Genomic DNA, 26,599 nt, shown 5'->3' with positions numbered 1-26,599 from the left:
TGCTGACCTCCCCCTTGCTGCTTGCAGCTGATGCAGCCTCGGCGGACACCAGCGTGTTCCCAGCGGCTGTTGGCCCTGGCACCCATGGCAGGCACTGGGAGCTGCTGGACATTATTTCAGTAGGAAAACTGAGCTGACTGAGAAACATCTGCCTCCAGGTCCCATCTGGGGAAGAACACAATGAATTTTGTTCCTCTTGAGTCTAGGCCAGTACTACTCAAATGAAAAATGGTCTTTTTTTCTTGCTGCTTTTACCTTTGTTAACAAAACTGGAGCAGCAATGAAAACACAAGGTTCCTGGAACCCCGATGGAGAGGGAAACCAGTCGGTGTTATGGCAGTGACTAAACACTGCCCAGAGCAAAGGGAGAGCAGCTGGGTTGAGCTGGGACAGTGAAACCACTGCCCTGCTAGGGCAGGGACATTGCAGCGAGCAACGTGCAGCGAGCAATGCTCCTTGAAAACAACAAACATGCCTTTAAAATAGCTAATGGGAGCAGAGACAGCTCCTCACCTACGTTACAGAAATGTCTTCTGGGCACAATGGACACAATCGACACCAGCCTGGTGTGGGATTTTCTTTGGGACTGGCACCAGAAAGTGGCTCTGCAGAGGTTTCCTACCTTGATGGAGTCTGCTCAGGACAGCCCGAGACGTTCATTTCATACAGGACCTGTGAAAGGCCGGGGAGCTGAAGCACTGAGCTTCTTGTTGGGAATTTTCCTCCCCGCTGAGTCAGAATAGAGTCGTGAAAAGGAATTTGATCTTCTTAAGCCGATGTTAGGCAAAGATCGGACCTGGGCAGAGAGGGCGGGGATGGAGGGCATACGGCTGCGTGGGGCCAGGGCAGGCAGAACCGAGGGTACCCCAGCTGCCTTGGGAGCAGGGTTGTTCACACACACACACATATCCCCAGAGCTTCTGAGCCACCTAATAACTCCCTTCATCAAATGATTTACTCCTCTCCAGCATTTGCTTTGGAGGGATGAGGGGGCTTTTGGGGCTCAGCTCTGTTTGCAGTGGTGGCAGTGCCGTTCAGGCTGTTTCAGCAGTGCAGGTGATGGGGCTGCTGTCTGTCTCTGTGTGTTTCAAAATAATAAAGAAATAAAGGTTCCAGAAAGCATCCTGTTCCCTCAGGCACAGTCACAGCGTGGTGGGGGATCTGCAGGACTGAGCCAGCAGGGTCTGTCCTTGGGGCTGAGCAGCGGGCATCATGCAGATGGCCATGGGGACTGCGAGCACACACCTTCCTTAAGCAGAACGCCCTCTTGTCACATGAGGGGTACAACGGGTGCCAGGGGACTCCCCAGACCCCAAACCACTTCTGCACGGAGAGGCTGCCGGGAGCAGCAGTGTCCCCACATGTGGGGCTCGGTGTGGTGAGGGCACGTCACCCAAAGGACAGCAGGACACGGCTTTTTGCTGAGCCTTACCCAGAACGCTTCGCAGTGTTCGCTCTCTTTTTGGCAGCCATCCTAACCCAATTATAATTAAGTATGTATTAAGCTGGATGAAGTGGCCTTCGAGTGGCTATAACCTTTTAATAGGGGAACCTGCGGAAAGGCAGCGGGGTGGGCTTCTCTGGCCGGGCGGCGAGGCATGGGGTCAGCCCCAGCTGCGGGGGCTGGGGAAGGGGCTCTGAGCAGCCTTTGCCTGCCTGCATCGGCCTCCGGGGAAGCAGAGCCTTGCTGATGGGCCCGCAGCCTCCCAAACCCACCCGGCATTCCTCCTGTCCAAAGGTAGGTGGGTGGCTGTGTTCTGGCCTCAGTTTCCCCAGGTGCTCAGCAGGGCAGTGATGTTTGTGCTCCGGGTAAAGCTCTGCTGCCCGTGGCAGGAAAGGCTGCTATATGCCAGCTGGTCACACTCCCCAGCCCTGCCCCCAGATGCCTTAGTAACAAGGGGTGAGAAGAGAGAAAAGCTCATTTTTCTGACCCATCCCTACCCTCTTTGGCATCAATATATAAATATTTTTAATTTTTAAAATTAAATGTTTTAAAAAATATATTTTTATAAACTATTTTTCAGTGTTCATTGTGTGCTAGAGAAAAGTAAATCCTGTCCTCCCAGAACACTGCCTGGTTTTGATTCAGCCAGAGAACAACCTTATCTGAGGGGTCCTGCCTGTCCCTGTCCCCAGCCCACGGGTGGCCCAAGGATGCACAAAGATCCCTCAGAGGATAAATTCCAGCTGTCTCCAGCTCACTGCTACCAAACACTGCACCAGGGTCTCACTGCTCCCTCCTGTCCCTGACACTGGTCTCCTGGTCACTTGGAGGTGTCCCCAGGTGCGTGGGCACAGACACAGAAAAATATGACTTCTGTGAGATTCGATACACGGCGTCGGCTGTTCCTGTGCTGCCCCAAAATGCACAGATGAAGGTGCACATCTCTGCACCACCTGAGACCCGGAGAGCACAAAGAGTGACACAGCCACCCCTGCTGGCCTCCCGCTGACTGCAAGGCTTGGATTTACACTCATGTTAAAACATACGAATTTGCAAATCCGAGCCGAGAAATGCCAATGGATTTCCCAAGCACGGAGCAGCTTTAAAATAAATGAGAATTAGAGCACCAGGGTGAAACCCACCCCTGGGGGAAGTGGAGTTAATTGAAGTTTAAAGATTTATGCAGGGCAGAGAGGCCGAGGGGGTCTCCTGCCCGGGGGAGGAGTGAGGGTCCTGCACTTGGTCCTCGCCCAGGGCTGCCCCCTGCACCTCCCCTTCTCCACCCTCCTGCCCCGTCCTCTCCGTGGGGGGACCTAGGGGCTGCTCCGGGGCTTTGTCGGGTTGCTTGCACCAGCCCTTGGCAGAGATACCTTACCAGTATAAAAAGCTCCCAACTGCTATGCGTTGCCTTGCAATGCGGTTTTTCAGCCTGGGAGAAATGTTGAATAGCATTTCCTCCAGCTGACAAACAGGTCTTTTGTTCCTTCTCAATTTGGGGGACAAAAGGCCGCTCATGTTGCACCTTCCCCACCCTCCTGACTTGCTTTGCACCTGCCCCTGGGGCCTGAAAGGGAAAGGTTTAACATCCCAACAAACCTCCTGGGAGAGGAGGGCTCCCAGCGACACCTTCCCGGCTGTGCATATCTGCCTTTCCCCACCCCGGCCCCTGGGCACTGCCACCTTCAGGGGCTGCGCTGGCTGCCTGCCCTGTCCCCGGCCCCATCCCTGTCCCCTTCCCCATCCCCTGCCTTTCCTCACTTCCCTCCCCGGAGTTTCTGCAGCCTGGGGCTGGTGAAGAGGAGCAGCCTTCGGTGGGTACCTCCGAAAGAACAGGGAGGTGCCGTTGCCATCACACTTTGCTCCCCAAGCCCCCAGCACTCTTTCATCCGCAAAATGCCAAACATTAAATACACGGCCGAAACATGTTTGAGTGAGCGAGGTTTCAGCAGCAGCTCAGGTGCTTCATCTGGAGGGGAGCTAGAAGGGCTCGCTGCCCGCAGGTTTCCCCGGGGCACGTCCTCAGGACACTGTCACCAGCAGTCCCCTGCCTCCCGCAGCCCCTGCGTGCTCCCAGCCGCTCAGGTCGAGCCCTCCCCAAACCTTTGCAGAAATCCCCTCCAGCTGGTGTTGGCAGCTACTTTGTCCTTCCAGGAGGAGCGGGATGACCCCAAAACCTTTCCCATCCCGGGCAGCAGCGACCTCAGATGCCTCGGTGCCGCGCGTCCCCGGCTGCAGCCCGCGGCTCCCGGCCCGGCGCCACCGCTGTCACCACGGGCCCTGCTGCCACCTGCCGGGCACCCAGCGCCCAGCTCGGGGAGCAGAACGGCTGGGGAGCCCCGGGAGCCCCTGTCCCCAAAGGCTGGGCTGGCAGAAAGGCTTTGCCACCAGTTGTGGGGAGGGGCAGGAACCACCCGCGGCTCCTGCCTGCAGCTCTGATGTTCCGGCTTTGATGCCTCGCTCGTCCATCACAAAATGCGGCTTGAAAATGTGCCTCTCCCGTAGGGTGGCGGAGAGGACGGCAGCACCCCAAAGCTGCCCCCGGCCACTGCGCAGGGAGGGGGGCACGGCTGGGTGGCACCGCCTGGGGACCTGGTGGCCCCGGGTGGCAGCCAGGGCTCCTGGCACAGCGTGCTGGGGGCTCAGGGCTGCCTTCGCCTGCTGCCACCTCCACGTCTGACCGGGGGCTGCTGAGGGCTCCCCCCGACTCCCCCCAGCCCCGGAGCAGCACACTGCACTGCCAAAGGAGCACCCAGAGGACTTCTGCAGCCCCACGGTGACACGGAGCGGGGTCAGCTGGGTATGGCCGCGGCTCCAGCCGCAGTGCCCGGAGCGTGTTCCCAAATCCAGGCTTTGGCACCCGAAGGCACCGATCGCTGCGGAGGGGCTCGGCGGGAGAGGGGATGCTCTCAACACCGAGGTGCTGCGGGCTCAGGGGTGGCCGTGATAAAGCTCACAGTGCACGCAGCTGCCCTGGCACCCCACACCTCTCCTCCGTGCTGACCCCATGAAGCTGCTGGAGGCAGAGCCCCCCGGGTGGGTGCTGTCCGGGGTCGCAGGGCGCAGCCCCGGGTGTTGCTCAGCATCCAGCGCTGCAGTTCTGCGGCAGGACGCAGGGTGGAAGCCTCAGCCCGTGCAAAGCCAGCCCGCTGCCAGCCCCCGGCCTTCCCAGGGCTCTGCCCCTTTCCCCTGCCCCCTCCCAGGGGCCAGGAACAGCCCTGCTGCAAAGCCCTGGGGAAGCGGGCATGGGAGGAAGCTCCGAAAGGTCAGGAATAAAAAGGTCAGGTTCCAGCTTGGGGAGAAAGTTTTGGGCTGGGATAAGGCCGGCTTTCTGCATGCAAGGGAACTTCTTACAGGAGCGTCTTGCCCCAAGGGGTCGTGAAGTGAATCCCAGAGGCAGCAGCTTAGCAGGCACAGCCCGGTGTTGGAGCAGCTGAGCATCTTTACCTGCAAAATGGCAAACATCCAAAGTGAGTGGTGAGGAATGGCAGGGAAAGATTGTGCAAAGCAATCTGCTCAGCTCCACGCCATGGAAAGCATGGTCCCTCAAGGTCCAGCTGTCTCCCCTCGGTTTCCGTGTCAGCCCTGATTTCTGCACCCCTTTGTTTGTAGGAAAGGAGGACCCCATCCTGTTCCATTCCTCTGTCATTCTGTGCCAGCTGCAAACCTGGTCCTATAAAGAGCACGGGCCACTTGTGTAACAGTGCACAGCTCACCTGCAAACCCCAACCACGGTGTGATGTGGCTGTGGGGGCAGCAGGGTGTGTGTGTGTGTGTCTCCTTTGCTCATAATCATCCCTGTGATTGTTAATATCATGGTGGGGAAGATGTTTGATTTCCTGCATCAGACTCCTTCCCAGATCGTTCCCCGGGTCTTCCTTCTCCCTGTGACAAGCACGGAGGGCTTCTAGCAAGCACCAGGTTGGCTTTGGGTGTGCTGAAGCCAGAGACGGAAATGGAAATGGTCCCGAGGGCTGCAGGAGGGCCAGGATCAGACCTTCTCTGTGGAAGAAGGGACTGGAGGTGGAAGGGAGTCAGGGTTTAGCAGGGGTTTGCTCCAGATACCCCACGCCATGACTTAGCACACAAAGTCCACCTGCACAGGGCAGGAGAGTGTGGGTCAGACAAAGTTTGAGTGGGAAGCACGAATGCTGAGGGCTCTCTGGAGCCCTCCAACCCCAGCCCCAAATCTTCAGCTCTTCACAGGATCAGGTTGTTTAAGGTCACGTTTTCACCTCCTGCACGGAAGGCAGAAGGGGAAGGTCTGGGGTCAGGTCTGCCGCCACCAAAGCCTATGGCCCATTTTCGTTTCTCAAGGGTCAGATTCAGGTGGTGTTGAGCAATCTTTCAGTATCCTTTAAATTGCACCAGAGAAATGAAAAACACAAGTCGTGGGAGGAACCAGAGAGAAAAAGCAGGTTCCCTTTTTGCTGGATCCTGCTTCCCCTTCCCTCTGAAGCTGTGCAGGCAGCGGGCAGAGGCCTGGGGTGCTGAGCCGGGGCTGTGGGGCTCTGTCATTGTGGGAACGGGCAGAGAAGGAAGCAACGGGCACACCGAGAGCCTCTGCAGCCACGGGCAGAGCAGCCCCGGGTGCATCTCTGGGAGATGTGAATGGATCCTAAGGAGATGTGAGCACATCCCTGGGAGATGAGAACACAGGTCTGGGAGATGTGAACATATCCTAAAGAGATGTGAGCACAGCCTCAGGGGATGTGCTGGCTGCAGTCTGCAGCTGTTGGACCATGTTCATGGTCAACTTCAGCTTGATGACTTTGTGGCCTTTTTTTGGAGCTAAATTTTTGCATTTCCAATGTGTGGTTGGGCCTGAATCCATCAAGAACACCCCAGCACCTCTCTGGCTGAGAGGACATCACATCCCATAGCCAGCTTTGCTCCCTTCCCTGGTCATTCCCTGGCTAACATTCAGCTGAGCCCTGCCCTGCTGCAGCCCAGGAGCTGCCACCAGGCTCCAGTGCCGTTTCTGTGCTGGTGTGACCCATGCAAGGATGATGTGCCAGTACCTCCTGCACTGGGCTGGGGTGGATTTGGGGTGGGGGAGAGGCTTCAGGGCAGATGTGGGACAGCATGGGGGAATTTGAGGTGGCAAAGGGAGATCACAGCCTGCACGGGGAGAGTTTCTGTCTGCAGAGGTGCTGCCCGGGGTGAGGGGACATTCCACCGGGCTTCCTGCAAAGGGTCAGCAGGGCCAGGGACACAGGCGTGCAAAAACCCAGTGGAAAGCTGCTGCAGGAAGGGGGAAGTCTGCTTGGGACATTCGGGCAATTCCCAGCTCCTGAGCCTGCTGCTCTCCCCTCACTGAGACACAGGGACCCCTAAGCTGGGATGTGGATGAGCTGGGCGATGCATCTGTGTGATGGGGGGCAAATCCCTGGGGAGACAGGGGCTGTGGAAGGAGATTCCTCCCCTCTGCCTGCTGCGGCACTGGCTCAAGCCACCTGCAGCTGTCACTGCACCCACAGAGCTCCTTGTCCCTGAGGTCCGCATGCTGCTGTCTTCTGGGCAAATGGGAAGCACTGCTGTGGGGTGGGGGGGCACAGGGGCACGCAGGCACAAGAAAAAAACATCTTTGAAAAGGGGCATTTGCAGAGAGTGTCATTAATTGCTTCATTTGTAACTTCGTGTTGAAACCTGTGCTGGTCTTGCTGCAGAAGTGGAGGTGGAGAACAGAGTTTGTTAGTGCCCCAACAAAAAGCTCAGCAACTGGGCTTGCCCCACAAGATCTTTTTCCACCTAGATTTGAAGCATTTTTATCAATAGGACAATCCCAACTGAACTAATCACTCTGACTGGCAGCCATCAAGAATAAACATGCTTAGATGTAGCCTGTAACTACAGTATTCTAAGCAGAAACCGATACTGCAATATTTGAGACAGAAAAACTGCCTTCCAGGAATTTCTCACACTGGTCTGGAAATGCTCCACGCAGCTCAGCCTGAGCCGGCAGTGCATGGTGGATTCAGGGAAGCACATCCCTGCCTGCTGGGAGTGTGTTGGGCAGAGAGGGGTGGGATGATCAGCCAAATTTCCAAGCACCCCTGCCAGCTAGGGGAGAGCCCATTTTGAGCAGGCAGGTGGTGTCTTGGGGTTGGTTTGGAGGAGGAGGAATGAAACTAGAAGCTGGTAAAAGGATATTTGGGTTTGTGAATTCACATTGCTGGAAATAAGAAAGGATTTGATGGAAGGAGACTGACTGGGGACTCTCACAGGGAGTGTTTACAGCCCACTGCCCCTCACACACCCCAGTCCCTTTGCATGTGTCGGAAACCTGATTTGCTTAGAAATGTTCGCTATGGAAATCACTTTCTATCACCAAAGAGGTTTTGTGCGGCAATTACTCTGCTGGAGGAAGTATTCCATTCCAGCCAGGAGCTTCCACGAGTTGCTTTGGAGTCACTTGTGGAAAGTTTAAGCCTAAATACTTTTATCTTTGAGTCCTGTATCTGCTCTTGAGCATCCTTTGGAGCAGAGGTGGTGTCCTGTGGATGTCTGGAAGTGGAGAGGTTGCCGGGTCCCCAGGCGGCACCCAGGCAGCAGCGCGACGGTGGCAAACCTCCACCTGGAGACCCGGGTGTGAACACCAGATCTCTGCTCCCTGAATCGATTTGCATGGGCGGGGGCTTTTCTGTCGCCTTCGCTGGAACTCAGTGTGGTACCGAGAACCCACATCTCTAGCTATTGGTGTAGTCAGAGCGCGGCCTCAGCCACCCCGTCCTGAACCCTGGAGCATGGCACAGGTGTCCCCAGGGTCTCCTGACCTCAAATTAGAAAAACTCAGTGATAAGGAGGAGCACAGTGCTCAGGTCCCTCTGGAGCCCTTTCCCCCAGGTGGCTGCTCCAGCCCGGTGGCCACCACACTGCTGTTTGTCATCCTTGTCACTGTGCACTGCAGCAGAGGCAGGGCACGGCGCCTCCCTGCACTGCTCCGCTTCCTTCCGCCCGGCACGAGCCCCCTGAGTCACCAGTTTTGGTAACTTCCTCATGCTGCGTGCCCCGAGGAGCAAAACAAGCCGATGACGGCATGCACAGTGCATGGGGTGGGACCCGGAGGGACAGGGGGGACGCGTGGCAGCCCCAACAGCCTGAGCAGTGCGGCCTCTGCTGATCTTGCCTTCTGCCATCCTGATTCCTCTGGCTTGGGGATAAGCATGAAGGGATGGGGCTGAAATGTGGAGGTGGGATTGGAGCAGAAGGGATGCCAGAGGTCAGATTGGCATCCCCAAAACTGACACCGGCCTGGTGCCCAGCAGCCTTTCCCCACCTGACTGCCACCCTTCCCAATCCTGTCCTCACAGAGGCAGCAGTGCAGGGCGCTGCACCGCTCCCACCTCCCCTGCTCCACCTGGGTGCTGTGCTTTGTGAGGCAGGTGGCACGGTGGCAGACACCAGACTTTCCCCTCTCTGTTATTTTTGCCGAATTTCTTCCGAATTGCCGGGGCGGCTCAGCTGGCGAAGGCCGAGCTCCGTCCCCTCACCGCAGGGTTTCACCCGGTGCGAGCCCCAGGGTGCTGCAGGGCGCGGGTGGCATCGGGGGCTCAGGGCGCAGCGTCCCACGAGACGTTGTACCGGGGATCAGCACTTATGGGGGATTTTGGCTCTGACTCTGGTTGCTTTTTTTAAAATTCACTGGAATCTCACTGCGAAACCCACATCTATTTCAGTGCCCGAGCGGTTTTCGAGTCTCAGAGCATCCGTAGCAGCGGTCACTCTCTTCTGAAAAACGAAAACCCGCAAGGAAACCCAGAGCTGGATCCTTGCTGCTGCCCACAACATCAGCTGGGCTGGATCCAGCCCCGTGCAGCAGAGACACCGTCGGAAAGACATCGGGGGAGAGCATTGCCTGTGGTCGATGCTGGCACGGGCCCTTTCTTAGGAGCTCCCTTGAAGACACCAAGGAAAGGCCGCTTCCAGGTGCCACCAGAGCAGCAAGCAGCATCGTGTCCCCAGCCTGCTGTCACCCAGCCCAGCCATGGGTGGCTTCACAGTAATGGGGAGGTGCCGAGGGATTCTCCAGCAGGGAAAAGGGGATGAGCAGGGAGGGAAGGAGAACAGGGTCACATAGGGTGGAGGAGTGGAGGGGTGGAGGGATGGGGCAGCAGAGAGGTGGATGGAGGAACAGCTGTAGGGAGGGATGGAGGGATGGAGGGAGGGATGGAGAGACAGAGGGAGAGATGGAGAGATGAAGGGAGGGATGGATGGAGGGATGGAGGGATGGATAGAGGGGGATGGAGAAGTGGATGACTGGAGGGAGAGAAAGGGACTGATGGAGGCAAGGGGAGGTGGATGAATGAATGGCTGGATGGTTTGGTGGGTGGATGGATGGAAGAATGAGGTGTCAGAATGGCAGATGGATGAAGGGATGGATAGATGGGTGAAAGGAAGGAGAATGTTATGAAGGGAGCAGTAGATGAATAGAAGAACAGATGAATGGAAGAGAAAGGTGGGGGACAGAGTGGCTGGGTGGATGGATGGATGGAGGGATGGAGGGATGGATGGAGGGAGGGATGGATGGATGGATGGATGGAGGGATGGACGGACGGACGGAGGGGTGGGTGGCTGAGCGGTCGGATAGTTGGATGGAGGGGGCGGTGTGCGGGTGGAGGAAGCGGCGGCCGGGCGGGCGGAGGTGCGGGCGGGGCCGGGGCCGGCCGGGCCACACGTGCGGGGCGGGTCCCGCCGCCGGCCCCTCCCGCCCGCCCGCCCGGTGCCGCCGGTGCCGCCCGCGGGGAGCGCAGCGCAGCGGAGCCCGGCGGGGAGCCCGAGGATGGGCAGGGAGCGACGGCGGCAGCCGCCCTCCAGGTGGGGACCCCCGGGGCCGGGAGCGGGGGCGCTGCAGCCCCCCGGGGGCGGGGGGGGTGTCGGTGAAACCGGAGGGGGCCGTGCCCCCTGCGTGTGACCGGGAGCAGGTTGTAACCGGGGGACTCTGTCCGCCTGGTGGCTCTAGGGGGGGGTCCTTGTAACAGGGGTGTCCGTGTAACTGAGGGGTCGGTGGGTGCTGGGGGTGTGTGTGTGTGATATGGGGGGGTGAGGGGGCTTCTAAGTGGGGTGCTCAAATAAATGCGTGGGGGCAATGATCCCCCATGGAACTGGAGACCCCCCTTCAGCTGGGAGGGGTGTGTGTGCCCTGGGAGAGCCCCTCTGGCTGACGCCGCAGGGGGGTTCCCTGAGGTCTCTGCAACCCCAGGGAGGACCCTGCACCCGTTGGTGGGGGTCACCCTATGGCCCCAGGGTTGGGGTCCCCTTGCAGCCTGGGAAGGGTGCACCCCCCACCTTGCCTCTATCTGGCTCCCTTGGCAGCCTGTGAGGGTCCGTGGCCAGGAGTAGCTTGTTGTGCCCGCTGGTGGGGACGGGGCCCCACTGCCGTGACTCATTTCTGGACTGCGTGCTCTTGTTTTTCTCCTGCTGCCCCACAGAGCTGCTGCCTGGGGCCCAGGTGTGGAGCTCGGCCCCCAGGGACCACCCCACAGCTCATGGGTCCCCGGGAAATCCCAGGGGCTCTCCAGCACCCGGCTGGAGTTTTGGCAGAGTCTCTGGCGGGGGTGGCAGTGAGTCACCTGGTGTCACCGGGAGCTCCCCCTGCCAGGCTGGAAGGACCTAGTGCCCTCAGGTCACTTGCTGCTCCTCGCACCCTCGGGACTCCAGCGTCCCCTCAGCCCAGCAGGGCAGCGATGTGACCCTGGCAGGGCTTTGCTGTGGCAACAGGATGTGGTTTGGGATGTGACAAGCCCAGCGGCATGTCATCCCTCCGGCACTGGTGTCCGGACACGCGCCAGCCCCGAGATGTCCTCGTGCTGCTTTCCACACTGGCCTGTGCTGATGCTCGTGCCCAGGAAGGAGCATTTTGGTCAGGTGTTTCCAGGGCCTTGTTGTGCCACCAGCGGTCCCCATTTAGTGGCCAGCACTGACCAGGGGGCGCACGGATCCATTCTGGCCTCCTGCTCTGCTCACTTCTGCAGCAACCTCCACAAAAAGATGTTTAGCTGCTTTGGATGGTGTAAGCCCTAGGGGAGGAAAAGGCCAGGCTGACTCAAATCACTAACGAAAGCGGGAGAAAAGAGATTTCAGACCTTTGTTTTCATGTTTATTAAAATCTCACTGTTGCCCCAGCACCCATTAGCTTTGCTGGTAGCTTGTTTTCGGTGCTGATGTTGCTACTCTGAATGCAGCGAAAACATGCTCAGGCAGCTGCAGGCTGCTGCTGCTTATCCTGTTGTTGAAGGGACTGAGGCTAAGCAGCTGCAATTTATTTAGGTTTTCGATGTGTAGTAATTTTCTAAATCTTGGTTAGATGCAGAGGCTGCAGACTCCAGGGATGTGCAGGATGTCAGTGTTTTGGTTTTTGTGTGTGTGTGCTGGGGATGGGTCTGCTTGGCTGTTTCATGCTCATAGCAAAAAAATTGGATGGAGTTGCAAATTGTTTCCACAACACAATCGCGAAGTGTTTTGGAACTGCGGGTGTTGCTCAGATTAGAGCATAAACCTAGAAAGATGAGAGGATAAAGGGCGAGAGCCTAGCAGCAGTGGTTGCAGCTGTTGCATCCCTCGGTTACAGCAACTGCAGGAGGTTGGAGGGCGACAGCCGGGGCACATCCTCTGGAGCTGGGCTGGAGGGTGCCCTGCAGGTGTCCGGGCAGTGCAAAGCACGGTTTGCAGCACTGTGAGCTGAAGGTGTGCGTGGTCCAGGGCTGGGTTAGCCTTGTGCTGTGGTCCTGCCGGCAGGCAGCGGGGATGCTCGCTGCTCCTTGCTGCACTCTCCTGCAGCTCCACAGCCCGACAGGGGCAGGAGGAAGAGGGGACGGCTGAAGTGCTGGAGATGATTTGCAGAGGGAGAAGCTGTCACAGCAGGGTGGATGAGTTTGGGGTAGGGGCTCTTCACTAGTGCTGCGGGCTCTGGTGCTGTAGGATGGTGCAGCTGGCAAGACCCTTCCCCCCCCCCACCCCTGCAGATCAGGGCACCCCAATTTGGGGAAAAGCAAACCAAAACTGTCACCTTGTGCCTTTTGCTGAACGTGAAAATCAAGATGTGAGTTTTGTACCGAGAAAGAAGAACTGAATCCAGATGAAAGCACTGGAGAGAAGTGCTGTACACTGCCCCAGCAGAGTATGCTGCCCACACCACAGTGGCCCTCAGGGCTGAGGGATGTGGTGGTGGCTTTGCCGTCAGCACGATGCTCCAGCCGTGATGGGGACCAGGCTGTGACACCCTTGTAATGATGCAGGGACTGCTGCAGGCTTGCCATGCCGTAGCTCACCTGGGGCAGTTTCAACTTCTCTTTTTGGGTGACCACTGAGCTGTTCCTGCTTCGGGGCTGCCTGTTTTTGCTTTATTATTTTGCAAGTGGAAAATGTGCATGAATTATCTGGGGGAGAGCTGCTCAGGTGAGTGCCCCAAGGATGGTTTTGAGTGAGGAGAGTCTCCTGCTGTTTCTAAACTCCTCTTGTCTCTGCTTTGAACTTGCCCTGGGCAGTAAGTAAGGGTAAGTTCCCTATGGAAACTGTGCCCCCCACAGGCATTGCATCATAGCCCAACGCTTTGCAACTGTGCTCACCTGACAGGGAGGTGTTTGGGGCTGGAAATGTCATTCCTGATTGCAGTGGAGAAAGATGTGACCTGTGAATGTGACCCAGGTTCTGCTGCTCATGCTCTTTCTCTGCTCTTCTGCTTCCCTAAGAGGCTCAGTATTGCGGGACTCCTGGCATGGCTGGAGGTGGTGTGGGGTCACCTTTGTCCCCTCTCCATTGCCAGCCCTGTCATTGCAAGGTGCCCACCCACCCAAAGCCATCACTGGAGGTCTCCAGAAACCACCCAGGACTGTGTTCTTCCCATGTTGTGTGCATCCAAGTGGGGGTTTGCTCTCCTGTAGGCACAGCTGGTTATGGAGTCAATGTGCCACGGGCACGATGCACACGAGGGTGCGGGCAGGACCCTCCACCAGCACCCACGCTGGCACCGAGCCCTCTCCAGCTGCCTGGGTGGGAGCTTGGGGAGAAGCTCAGTGCCCTTCTCAGCATGGGGACTGAAACCCCCTGAAAACCAGTGTTCCCTTCCTTATGATCTCGTCTTTGGCCGCCAATTAACACAACGTGAGAACTTGTCTCCCCAGTGACATGTCTGTATGACTCCTCGGATGCGTTAATTGCAGGGTTTTCAGCAGCCGGAGCGCGATGAAATGGTAATTGTTGTGCTTGTGCGCCGTGCGGTAACGAAAAGACGCGGCTCTTTGGCAAAGCTTAATTAGGAAATAGGGACACTGTCAGGAATGGCTCTGCGATGCGATTTTCCTAATGAAAGCTACTGAATAGGCAGCCTTGTAATGAAGAACAGGCTCATGAGGGGTACTGCCAATTGCTCTTCTCTAGTGTTAATTTTGTATTTCCTCCCCATTGTTTCTAATACCCTCTTGGAAAAGCTTGTAGATAAAATGCTTTATTTTCTTACGGCTCGTATCCTGTTTGGCAAGCCGTGATTATAGCGTGTGCATCTGGAATACATGAGTGGACAGGCGTGAGCTCCTTCAGACCCGTTCATCTCTGATTTCAAGCCCTGCCATTGAAGGAAAAGGAAAAAAAAGCCACCTCGGCTTGCGGTTGGGTGATCTGCTCCCTTGCTGCGGCCTGGCCGTGCTGCAGGAGCTGGAGATGCTCGGCTGCTTTTGCAGAAGGCAACAGGAGGAGAGCTGGCTCCGAGGGGTGCGAAGGCAGCCCGATGCTGCGGGCGTTTGGCGGGGTTTCATGTTCGAGGCTTGCCTGTTTTCGGCTCAGATGTGCTCCCCTCTCAAGTGTGATTGCTGTATTTAACCTGCCCCATCTGAGAGTTCACCCAGGTTCCAGTCTCCTGTTGGTAAGAAAGAGCCCAGTGGCCGGATCCTGACTGGGACAGCTGCGTGGTTCAGCGCCCCCACCTGCACTGTGCCCTTCCCGTAACGGGGCCGGGCGAGCCGCCGGGTGCTGGAGCAGGCTCCAGCACTGCCTCCCAGCTGTGCTGAGCAGTGAAAAGTGCTGCAGATGGTTTTGGCCGACAGATGTGAGCACAACCCCACTGCTGAGTTAAAAGCAGAATTAGAAAATGCTACCTGGCTGGATGATGCTGCGGGGCTGTGACAATTCTTAATGACTCCATGCTGTTGGGAACCATTCCTGGCTCAATGGGAATGGGACTTGGTTTTCCCTCAAATGCTTTATTTCTTTGCTTGAAATTCCGGTAGTGCTTGGGGTGAGAGCAGCTCCTGAAGTGCTGCTGGTCCTCATTTTGGGTGGCGATAAGCAGAAGTGAACAGCTCATGTGACGAGGGCGCCTGGGAATGCAGGGCGTGCTGGAGCATTGTCCCCCCGCAGTCATGATGTCAGCTTTGAGCCTGATCTTGTGACTGTCTTTAGCAGTGCTGTGATAGGGAATCTGTCTCCCTTTTTATCTTGTGTCGGAGGGTTTGGGGCTGTAACATCAAGGCATTTAAAATATTCATCCTAAAGCCGTGTTAATGTTCAAACACAGCACATGGGTGTACGTCTGGTGTGTGCACGCTTAGGAAGGACAGTGTTGTCTTGAACTTGCAAAAGTGTTTTTCATCCCTTCCACAAAGGCCTATTCTTTTTTTTTTTTTTTTTTTTTTTTGTCTCAAATTAGGATGAAATATTTCCCCTTTCAGCTGCTTCCCCCAACGCTGTGTCTATTTAAACCCTCGGCTCAGAGGCTTCTCTGCAAACAAGCTCTCGTCCTTTCAGGTGGCATTTCCCTTTTCTCATTGTTTCTGGCAATCTGTACATGTGAAACTTCACAAATGTTTCTTCATTCTTGGTGTCCTTGTGTTGATAAACCTTGCAAATCGGTGCACGCACGTGGCTGTGCGTATGCACTGGTTACGGTGGTGCACGGGGCGCGGGTGCTTGGTGTGTGACTGAGCGGTCTCCAGCCCTGCAGACCCAGCCTTGGGTGACCTCACTGCTGCTCCTTGGACATGGCTGAGTCCTGCTCATCTCAGAGGCCTTCTGCTTGAGGTTTGCCTCCCTGGATCAATTAGCTGGATTGCAATCCATCCCATCAAGCCTGAAGTCCCCAAAGGACTGCTCTTTAGATGCAAATTACTCTCAGGCTGATCTGGTCTGAATGCTGGGGGGTGTTTGATCCTTTAGGGAACTTGGGCAGAGTCAAGAAGTGTCCGTGTGGGTCTAAGTCCATGTTTGCTGGGCACGCAGCACACCTGGAGCCTGGGGACCTTGTTCGTGGTGGCCCCTGAGCTGCTGGCTCACAGCACTGGGCACTGGTGGGTGTTCAACAGCCTCCCACCGGGGGTCTCTAACCAGGACGCCATCACCAGCTGTAGGATGATGCTGTGGGGTGAGGGGGGAAGCCTTTGGCTCTGTGGAAACTGTGCTTAGGAGTCTCCATCAAGCCACTTCCCAGGAACTTAGCTCCTTGTGAAGAGCTGGCATGAGGGCCGTGCAATACCACCACCCATCCTGGGAGGAACCAAGGGCTGGAAGGCATTCAGGATGCATGTGCCATGTGAGTTTGTGCACCTTTTGCTCCTGTGGTGTGTCACTGGGAGGATCTGGTGACTTGTCCTGCACGTCAGAGCTGGTCAGGGCTGTGCCTACCTGGCTGGAGGCGATTTGGGGATGGATGGGGTTCTCTGTGCCACTTGTGGTGGCACGTCACCTTCAAATACATTCAGTGAGCCAGGGAGAAGGGATACAGAGTGTTGGATAGGGCCTTCATGTGGAGAAGAGGATTCCTCTTGGCTTGTCTTCTCCATGGCTTTTTGGGCTGGTGAAGATGTTGCTCTGGTGGCCATACTAGGCCAGACCAAAGGATGGTCCAGCTCAGGGTTCTGCCCTCAGCGAGGGAGAGCTCAGGGTCTTGGAGCTCACCCACCACTGTGGGACTGCCAGAAGAGCTCTGGTCCCAGCACCTTCCCTTTGTGCAGCCCTTCCTTCTCCAGACCTTCAGGGTTTGGTACATCTGGGGTGCTGTGGTGCCTTCCAGCAGAGCTTGGGCCTGCTTCTTCCCAGAGGTGAACACAAGGCTTGGAAAGGCTTCATGCCACGGGCTTGTCACTTCTCCCTACAATGGAAAATGCAGAAGCTGCTGCAGTATTTCAGTGTTTTAAGGTGCTTGAAGATGCTTGGGGCTGAACAGCATGGTGGGGCTGGCATCCTGCTGTCGGCTGGACACCCAGTCCTCCATGGTCTATCCCCTCACCTGGAGATCCCCTTCCTTCTCGTGACTGTGATGGTGCTGCAGTTGTACCGGTGGTTCCTCTGGTCAAAGTGGGGCTCAGACCTGTCCCTGAGCTTCGGAAGTGAGTGTCAGTCACTGCCTCGCTGCCCCAGGCTGATGGGGAACGGCCAAACCTGTCCTCACTGTCATCTGTCTTTTGTGGAGCTGGAGCCAGCGGTGCTGGAAGCAAATCTGAAGTTTTTGGGCAACCAAGCCAGGGACTGAAAAGGCTCCTGGGTTCCCAGCAGGGCCTCCACAATGGCAGGAAGTAACTTCTAAAGCTTCCTTTGGATACACAGGGCCTTGGGGGAAAGATTTACTTGCTTGTTTATGCTGTAAGTTAATCTATTTAGTGGGCTTGGCATTAAAGCTCACAAAAAGCCCTCTGAAATGGTCACGCTGCTTGTGTGTAGTGCTTTGTCTCTCACTTGCTTTGTTTCACAGCTGGAGTAGTTAAGCAGAGAGGGAGCCAATTGAAATCTCACGTGTAAACTTGTTTTTCCAAATAGGCTGAAGAAATTAGCATCGTCTCTCGCTGTGGCACAGGGGGAAGGCAGTGTGGGGCAGAGGTTGGGGTCTCCACCATGGGGGACTCCTGGTTGTGTGGGCTCTGTGCTGCTTGACTCAGCTGGGGGATGGGGAAGGTCCTGGACCCGGCTGGGGATAAAGATGCTTTTGGAATGGGAAAAAGTATGCAAAAGGAACCCCCCCAGAAATACTGAGCTGTTACTCAGTGTAGCAGAGTAATGTAATGGTTATTTGGGGGTGGACAAGAAGTCTTAGGAAGAGTTTGGAGAGGCAGAAGAAAGTGCCGAGTCAGTGGAACAATGAATAGCTGATGGTGATTTTTTGTGATAAGGCGGTATCACTGTTTCCACTTGTTTGATGCTATTCTAAATGTGATAGTGCACCCACATGTAACCTTCCACAGGAAAAGTGTTTGTTTTCCCCAAGGGTCATGCCTGAAAAAGTCCCACGTGCCCAGTGGCGGCCCAAGGCAGCACGTGGGACACCTGGGGTTGGGGCTCATGCCCAGAGGTAGCCAGCACCAGGCTCCCTTCCAGGCTGGAGATGTGGTTGCATGGTTTTGGGAGGGTCTCTTTGTTAGGTATGGGAGCACCTGGAGTCTTGTCCCCTCTGCCCCCATGTGAGTGGCCCCCAGAACCCTCCCAAAGGGACCTGTTGCATTGTCCCACCGGCTTGCAGCCACACCGGTGAGCGTCGGGTAGAACGGAACCGCTTGATACTCTGAGTCGTGTTCTTCCCTTCCTTCTTGGCAAGGGCAGCTTGGGTCACCACCTTTTTTTGTGGGAAGCACCTTTTTCCTCTAAATTCTGCATTTGGTGATTTTTTCCCTCCCCCAGTTGTCTCCTGTGACACACAGACACGGCTTTCCCAACTTCCACATCCCCACAGAGCAGCCTCGGTGCTCCCAAGGTGCACACTGCCAGTACTCAGTGCCCAGCCAGGCTCTGCTGAAGACCATCGCTGTCTCCAACCTAAATCTTCCTGGGGCTTCACTTGTCACCGAGCTTGTAATCGGCTGTGGTGTTGGGTGAAACTTCAGCCTTCACTCTCGGGATAAGGGGTGATAGGAACTAAAATTAACTCTTGCATCATGTGGTGAGGGGTTTTCATAATCAATGCCAGGAACAAGCACGTTTCCTCTCTGAGGAGTGAGTATGTCTAACTGGCCTTTTCTTACTCAGATCAGATCTGTGTAATTTCTGCTGATTTTTAATGAGAAGAAGAAGCTTCTCTTACCCTGGCTGAGTTCTGCCAAGCCCATGCAGTCTTTTGAGTGGTCGTGGGTGGGGCTGTGGTTGCTGATGTCCTGGCCCAGCCATCTGTGCCTGGCAGAGTCTGGGCAAGGGCAGCGTTCGGGTACCAGGGAGGTGCAGGTGCTGCAGGTGGCAGAGCTGCTACTGCCAGCACATGCAAGAGGAGAGGTCAGTTTGGCTTCTGAGAGAGAAGCTCGAGGTGCTGACACCCACTGGCCTTGGTCTGGTGTTTTGGATGGTGAGGAAAGCGTTGACAGAGAAGAGATAAAAGGAAGCATAGAATAAAGCTGGATTTTTTTTTATTTTTTTTTATTTTTTTAAGGAAGTTATTTTTTGGTGTTGCGATGTACTTTACAATGGTGAAATCCAAGAAATTCCACAGATTTCTGGGTCCTCACCTGCCTAGGGGCAGGAGGATTGAAAAGGTGATGGGGACGGAAGGCTGCAAGACTGTCAGGGCCACTGGGAGTCTCTCCCTGGCCTCGGGCAGGGGCCACTTGGCTCATGTCACTCGATTCAAGACTGTTGCTGCTTTTTCTGCCCTTAAGAACATGGGTATAGACTATTCTCCTCCTCTTTACAGCAGCCTTTTTTGTGATTGCATTTATCCCATTTTCCGCTCCCAGCAGGGCATGTTTTCTCCCTGTCCTGCAATCTGAAGCTTGTCTTTCAGCATCTCCAGGAGTGGGACTTTTGCAGTTGCCTTCAGAAATCACTGCAAGAAGTAATTGACCTAATTCAAAGAACAGCGGGGAGACATGTTGCTCCCTATGCTTCTCACTTCCCAAAAGCTTGAGACTCAAGCAGTTCATGAGCACTTTTACAAGAGCTGAAAATAATGGAATATGGAGATGAAGGGTACAGCCCATGGTTCAAGCTGGAGATAAAGGCAGCGTCTTGCCAGTGGTAAGAATATCTCTGATTGAAAGGACCTGCCATGAGTCACTGAGGTTGCATAAAGAGAAGTGTCTTTTAGGAGAAAGGGGGAAGGCACCATCAGAACTGTTCTCGGTGATGGTTCGGTGGGACTAATTTAGAGATTCTTATTTTTCGGCATCAAAATACATCATGTCTTCACAGGGGTAGCAAGTGGAATTCCCCCATTATCTGTTTGTCAAGAATGCACGAGATCCTGTCTTGAAAAGTGGTAATTGCAAAAAAGAACATTTTAAAAATAAGCCAGGAGGAAGTCTCAGTTTGCAGAATAGTTGGTAGGGAGGTCAGCAGACAATTCTGCACTGGACACTGTCTCACTTTTGTGGTTTCAGTTTCCCGTCAGCATTACTGCTGGAGTCAGGGCCTGATGGGACTCTGGTCTCCATGCCCTGTTCACATCGCTAACTTTGCAGTGAGGGAATTGCTTGCTTACAGAAAGTTCCAGGATAATCTGTGAGTGTCTTCAGCATGTATGAGTCTGCCATGCATCTCAGGCTATTTATGTTTCTGAAGGAAATGCATAGTTGCTCTCAAGTGCAGGCCTGAACATGGAAGCAGCAAACCTCCAATTGACTGGTCTGAGCCCTGGTCAAGACGCAAAGTCGGTACAAAATGCTGCAATCCTCCCTCAATTGAATTCTGTCTCTGGGAGATCCCTTGGCTTCCTAAAGCTACTGCTGGTCTGCTCAGTGTCCAGTGTTAAGGAGTTTGGGTGCTGTGCCCCCACTGCAAATTGAAGATGCCCAGAGGGCTGAAACCAGCACCCACATCTGTGGCTGCTGTTCTTGTGCCTCCCATCAGCTCCCCTGAGACCCCAGGGCTGGAAAAGGGCTATTTCTACCTCATGTTTTCACTTGCTGCCAGCACTGCTGATGGGGAAGGTGGTAGTGATGCTGTGAAACCAGCTAGTACTTGCTTCTGTGATCATATTTCTCTTAACTAGCTGAGAATTGCCCAGAAGCTGCTGGCAATGCCTTCAGCCCTGCCAGCTCTGAGGCTGCTAGTCTACATTCAGGTTTTGGGTGTCTGCTGTGACTTTCTCACTACCAGCGTGTTCCTCTGGGTGTGTCCTGGTGTGGCAGCTATCTGCGCCTGCCTGCGAACTCAGCCCACATCCAGCTCTTGCACCATGTTCTGCAGTACGCTATACTGTGGTATCTCTGGTAAAGCTTAGGAGGAGATGTTTTTTTCTGCTCCATAAAGTGGAAATAAACTCTTGGTGCAGCTCCCTGGAGCTGGAGTCAGTTACATGGTGATGAGAAGCTCATCACCAGGAGACGTGGTGGTTTCACTCTGAAATCACTAAAATTTTGCTGCGGTTCCATTTTGTACACTTACAGGGTAGCCCCACCAGATTAATTTTTTAACTTAAAAAATGACTGAACCTTGAGAAGAGGAGTGAGCCTTGTGTGGTGACAGCCCCACAGGGCAGTGCTCCCCTGTGATCCCCTCGTGGCAACTGGGTGCTGGAGCCTTCCTTGCTCCTCTGCTGTGGGTTCAGACCCTGCTTGTGTCAGTCAGCCTGGGAAGTCGAGGAACAGACTACATCTGTCGCTCTGGGAGAGGTGGATGGAGGCTTGGTTGCAGCACGGTTCAGATCTCTTAAACAGCCCCAGGGAGGGCTCCGATTGGCCCTGCCATGGCTGATGGGGCTTCTGCTACTGACTTCAGCAACATCTCGTGGCTCTGGCTGAAAGCTAATGCATCCTTGGGTGGAAACCACACCTCTGCTGCCTTGTGCCACGCATGCAGCCTCTTGGTGTTTGTGACTATCTGTTGCTAGCCTTCACGTGTTCCAAATAATTTTGCATTTATTTGCTCTTATTTGTCTGTGCTTTCTGTATTCTAATGCAGTTCATCAGAGAAATGGCTCCATTAAATGGACCATAAGCAGTTGGAGGCCTGGAGGTCTCGAACAGACAAAGTCACTTGCAGAAACATTGGCTTCTGCTTTTATTTGTTATGAATCAAGTTTGGGGGTGAAAGAAGTGAAAGCTAAACTGAGTGGCTCTACTGCAATTTCCATGTTCCCATTATTGCGTTGTCTGAGGTTGTTACAGGCTCTGAAACATTTGGTCATGCAACTGCTGGGTAAGGAAGGAAGTGTGGTTATTCCTGCTTTGCATGTGGGAAACAGCTTTGGGGAACAAGGATGGGAGTCATCTTGCATAAGGATGCTTGCCTAAAAACGTGGGCTTCTAATGTACCTTATTCTGCTGGCTGCCCATGGAGGGGTTCAAGCTGGATGGGATGAGCTGACGTCTACATCAGGTGCTCTCACTGTCTGTAGATGTTTCTTTGCTTAGAAATTCACCTTATTTTTGTATAGGTGAAGTTGGAGGAGATGAATCCTACCCCTGGGGTGGACTCGGTGTTACTTCAGAGTTTTATAGTAGAGTAGATAGTAGATGTGGATTCTCCAAAGTCACCAGATGATCTTCTTTCTTTTTTTTTTTTTTTTTCTCAGTTGTCTTGCTTCATGCCTTGGATTCCATTGTTTTTTGACTGGATGGTAATCCTGAAGTCATCAGCTTTAAATACCTTGATGGAAGAAACAAGACACCGAGAGTTTTTGCTGATCTTCCTTGCCTTGATATGTTGGTTGTGCAGCAGGTTCATAAAGGTATTATTCATGGCTTTCTTTGTTCACTGTGTGCTTCAGTGTGTTGGTAAGAGCCTTTATGGGGCTGCCAGCAGGGCTGCTGGTGTTCAGAGAAGAAGGTGGAAACAGCTCTGGCAGAAAGGGAGCAGCTGTCCATAGGAATAAACCACTTCTGGACCTGACCTAGCCATCAGCCAGCTCTGGATGGCTTAATGTCATCTGAATCCTTGTCATGGTCAAGCATTTTATGAGCAAATAATGTCACAGTTGCCTGTTTTGATGGTGGTGAGTATTGACTCAGTCTTGCATCACACAGCAGTTCTCTGTTGTAGCAGCTGTGCTATGGGGATTTTTTGGAGGAGAACCAAGCTATCCTACTCAATCCACTCTTCTAGCAGGGTTGTCCTGCCCAGTGGTGGTGAGACCTGTGTGCTACCTTTTCCTAGTCCAATGCTCTGAGGTTGCAGCTGGTTATCGCAGCTGATGGTCTCAGTGCAGGCAGCGGGGATGCGCAGGAGGTCCTGTCATGGCCTGAGTTACTCTAACGCTTCCTTGCCAGTAACTTTTACCTGGTGGAGGAAGCTTGGGAAGAAGAGAGGGTGGGGAGGGTGAAGTCAGGCTATGAACTTCTTGAGGAACCGTCAAAATAGCTGAGGAAAGTGAATCTGTCCATCTGTATTACTGATCAATGTAAAACTCCCTAGTCCTAACTAGCCGTGAAGGCGATGGCTCCAGCTCTCAGATTTAAGGTACCCCAGGCATCCAAAAGGCTGAAGCTGTGTATGTCTGCTGGGGAGTGTGAGTGGCTGCTGGTACTAAAACATAAACATGTTTCCATAGTGGTTTATCCCGAGGAGAGCAAATGTTGACCACCCGTTATTTTTTTATTATTATTATTATTTTTTACCTGAGCCATCAGACTGATGCATTATGGTTTAGTAATCCCATGAATTTCTTTCTAGTGACTGATTCAACATGGCCAAGGAGCACCCATTGAGTTTTGCAGTCCTTGAGGATTTGGGACATCTGAGAAATTAAATTTGCTAATGTTTGTTTGCGGGAAATGTGAACCTCTATGCTCGGAACTCTTCAAGACGTTAGATCTTGTGATGGCTCTTGTATGTCCTGTTTTCTCAGTAACTCCCAAGGAAGTGTAAATTATGGATGTTGCTTTGTGACCTTGTGACAGTCAGTATGTGCCTCTCTGCTAATTAATGCACTGTAATTCCTGTGCCAGCAGATATTACCTCTAAAAATATCTAGAGGTGCCTCTCTGGTGATAAGGTTACAGCAGTAAGTTTAAAGCAGGGAATATGTTAAGCCTTCTCTTTCTGTGCTGTAGGAAGCTTCTGATGCTGGGGCTTAGCAAACTCTTTCAGAGAAGGGAGACGGGAGATTTTGTCCTCTAAAGATGATGATTCTGTTGTTGTCAGCAGACCCTCAAATTCTTATGACTGTAATGAGTCTTCTCCATATAACTGTTGGAGTGATCCTTGGATCTGCTAACCAGATTAAAGGAAAGACCTAAGCTTTGTGGGAGGTGTGTGTGTATCCTGCCCTTGGCACCTACCTTGAGCAAGTGGGTGGAAACCCCGGAGATAAGCGGAGGCAGGAGTCTTGCCTTCAGGTGTCTGTCAGTGGTGGTTGGTTTGTCTCTTTCCTGGGGATTGTATGAGCCCAACCAAGCAGTGCGTGCTGCAGTTTTGGGGGAGTTTTGCAGTTTTGGACACTTTCTGAGTGTCAGTGCACAGACCTGGGCTGCAGCCTTCCCGTGTGGTTCTGGGCCTGGCCTCTCCGCTGCCCAGCCGCACACCCGCCTTGGCGTCCTCCAGCCTAGCAAGTGCCAAGGGGCAGCGCAGTTACTTCTGTCTGGGTCATTTGCTTGTGGTCTTTGTTTTCATATTTTGTTAAAAGCCTTTGTTCGGCTTCCTGGAACTGCCAGGCCCAAACCAGAGGTCTTTGCATGCTAACAGCCGCGCAGCTCGCTGGCGTGGCGTGGCGGGTGCCACGTGTGGCTCTTGGATGTGGCAGGAGACTGAAATCATTGTCCAGAGTAGGAAATGGTGGCACAACTTCCCCCGGCGCCACAGCACTTCTCCTTTTGGCACCAGCGAGCGCAGGAAGGTGAAGTAAGAAGATCTCCGTAGAAAATGCAGAAGTGTGGGTTGCTCTTGGAAACCATCTCGATGTGTGAGCCCCGAGCTTCAGCCGGCGGGGAGGGGAATGTTTTTGTGCCGAGGGGTTCAGCCGCACGCCTTGCGGCTTCCTCTTCAGACGGGAAGTCTGCTCGGTGCGTAATGAGAGCTGGGGGCCGGGTGGGCTGCAGCCGCGACAGCCTTTGCTCTGGAGAGCTGCTCTCGGCAGTTCTTCTGCCCTTGGAGACTGGAAGTCCGTCTCCTTGCTTGTGCTGGGCTTGCTTAGATGTCAGCCCGGCTTGTGGCCTGTCGCTTGGTCCCATGGGGTTACTTCTGCTGCTGGAGGAGGGACAGGGAACATCCGCACATGGACTATGCTTGTTTGGATGCCGGTGGCTGCTGCTGGGGAAGAACTGAGGCTGCTGGGGTTTTGGCTGGAATTTTCTTTGACCTCATTTGATTAGCAGGTCCTATGTGCTCAGTGATAGGGAGAAAACACCACAGGGAAAGTAGCTTATGCAAAAATACATAAAGCCAACACATTTCCAGATACACAAATGACTTCCCAAGGCCACAGGGCAGATCCTGCAGTAGACCCCGAGCATCATCCACAAAATCCTTGAGAACGACTCAGCTCTGGCTTAAGGCAGCTGGTAGGGAGTATGGGGCCATTGGAAGAAAGTTGTTGTGAACACGTTGGGGAAAGCAGACATGTTTAGGGGCGTGCTGTGGCTGAAGATAACTGAGGGTAAGTCACTGCGCTGCTGTGGGTTCCTGGTCCATGCACAGCCACAGAGGACCTGTCCTCCTCCACGCCAGGCATGAGTGCCACCACCATGGAAGCACCAGGGCTTTGTGGGGCTGGGTGGAGGAAGAGCATGTGTCCCTGCTGAGGAGAGAGTGGGCTTTGCATCCTTAACCCCAGCCCTGCTACTGGAGCATTATGATGTTGTTTGGGGTTAGGAGGGGCTGGAAGGAAAGCTGTGCACTGGAAGTGCTGTCTGTAGATCAGGTGCCATCACTAGGGATGTGTCTGTGCCTGCTGGCAGGGAGGGCAGGCAGAGGGACTGTCTGTGAGTCCAGCACCATGGCTGGTACAGGACCTGGTGGTCTCTTCCAGGTCTACCAGGGGCCTGCCCTAACACCTTGGGTGAGTCACTTTTTCTTCTCTCAGCTCTTCTCAACCCTTATTCTTACCAAGAGCATGCTGGCCCAGCAAGTCTGAATGTTCAGGGCCCTGTCATGGTCTGCCACCAGCATTTCTGCTGAGGGATGTGAAGGGGGACAATGTACTGCAGACAGTGCCAGGCTGCAGGTTGTCCTAGTGAGGATATGTTATTCCTCTAACTTGTGCTTTTCCTACTTGAGCTTCTCTGCAAGAGAAGGACTGGACTCGATAGGAGATTACGGATCATGTAGATACACATACACTGGATATGTTTGTGACCTCAGTTAGAAGAGTCTGGCCAGTCCTGCCAGTATCATGGACGCCATCCAACATGCAAAAAGCCCTGATCTTGATCAGCTGCTGCTGGAGGACTGAGGCACTCATAGGGCTGATCTGCTTGGCTCCAAGCTGAAATGGTCCAGCCCAGGCCATGGGCTGGAATGTTAGATTAGGGCAGATCACAGAGTACTTTCAGTTTTTGCCTCTTTCAGGGTTGCTAGCTTGAGAAGGCATGGTTCGGCTCCTATCACTTGCTTGGTTGGGTTGTGAATCTCAAGCCAAGACCTGACTGCAGCTTTGTCTGAGAGGTAAGGGTAAGCTCCAGCACGTGGAGCACCTCTCTGGTAATGTTTGAACTTGAACTGGAGCTTTTGTCCTTGAAAATCAAAGCACAACCAGCAGAGCCACCTCCAACCCATCGTGACAGAGAAGTCCATGCGAGTGCTGCTGCAGGAGTGTCTGCAGAGCCAGGTTTCCCAGCTCTTGGTGCAGCCACAGCACTGTTTATGCTGAGCTGCTGTTGTGGGTTTTGGTTTGCAAATAGGCAGAGCAGTCCAAATAAACACTTTTTTTTTTGGATTGTTTAGGCATTCCTTTTCAGTGTGCAGATTACTGCTGAAACTGCTGACCTTCTAAGAGAATGTCTTCATTTTTGACAATATGAAAGGTATTGGTCTTAAGAATAAGTGTTGCCCGATCATTGGGTCACTTTGATAGCAGCAGATAGATTTAAACCCAAATCTCTGGTATCCTCATAGGCAGCTTAGTCTGCAAGCTATTCTGTCCTTGCTGGGGATGCTGCAATGGTGATGAGAGGACCTATGAGTAGAGAACATCACAGAGATGGAGCAAAGATTTTGTTTGACACCAAAGCTTTCAGTGGTGGTGTGGGGAAAGGTTTCATGCATACAGGGCTGAGCTTTCTTCCCAAAGGCAGGAGGCAGATGCGTGAAAGTGCCCGCAGAGGTGGTGCAGCCTGGAGCCTGTCCTGTCTATCCACCTCAGGCGAGCTCCTGCCTGCG

At 54.1% G+C, this 26,599-nt stretch overlaps 1 protein-coding gene across 1 annotated transcript in view; it reads left to right on the top strand.

Annotated features, from left to right (window-relative positions):
* Window positions 1-10,226: 10,226 nt before the first annotated feature.
* PIK3R5 (phosphoinositide-3-kinase regulatory subunit 5) overlaps window positions 10,227-26,599 on the top strand; it is a 56,873-nt gene continuing 40,500 nt past the window's right edge. Inside the window, exon 1 of the mRNA XM_032199672.1 lies at window positions 10,227-10,258. The gene's annotated coding sequence lies outside the window, so the exon portion shown is untranslated. The remainder of the gene's footprint in view (window positions 10,259-26,599) is intronic.

This window comes from Aythya fuligula, chromosome 18 (genome assembly GCF_009819795.1).
Source record: "Aythya fuligula isolate bAytFul2 chromosome 18, bAytFul2.pri, whole genome shotgun sequence".
In the NCBI taxonomy this organism is placed as follows: domain Eukaryota; kingdom Metazoa; phylum Chordata; class Aves; order Anseriformes; family Anatidae; genus Aythya; species Aythya fuligula.
Note: the sequence above shows the minus strand (reverse complement) of the source record. Positions and strands in the feature narration are given on the sequence as shown.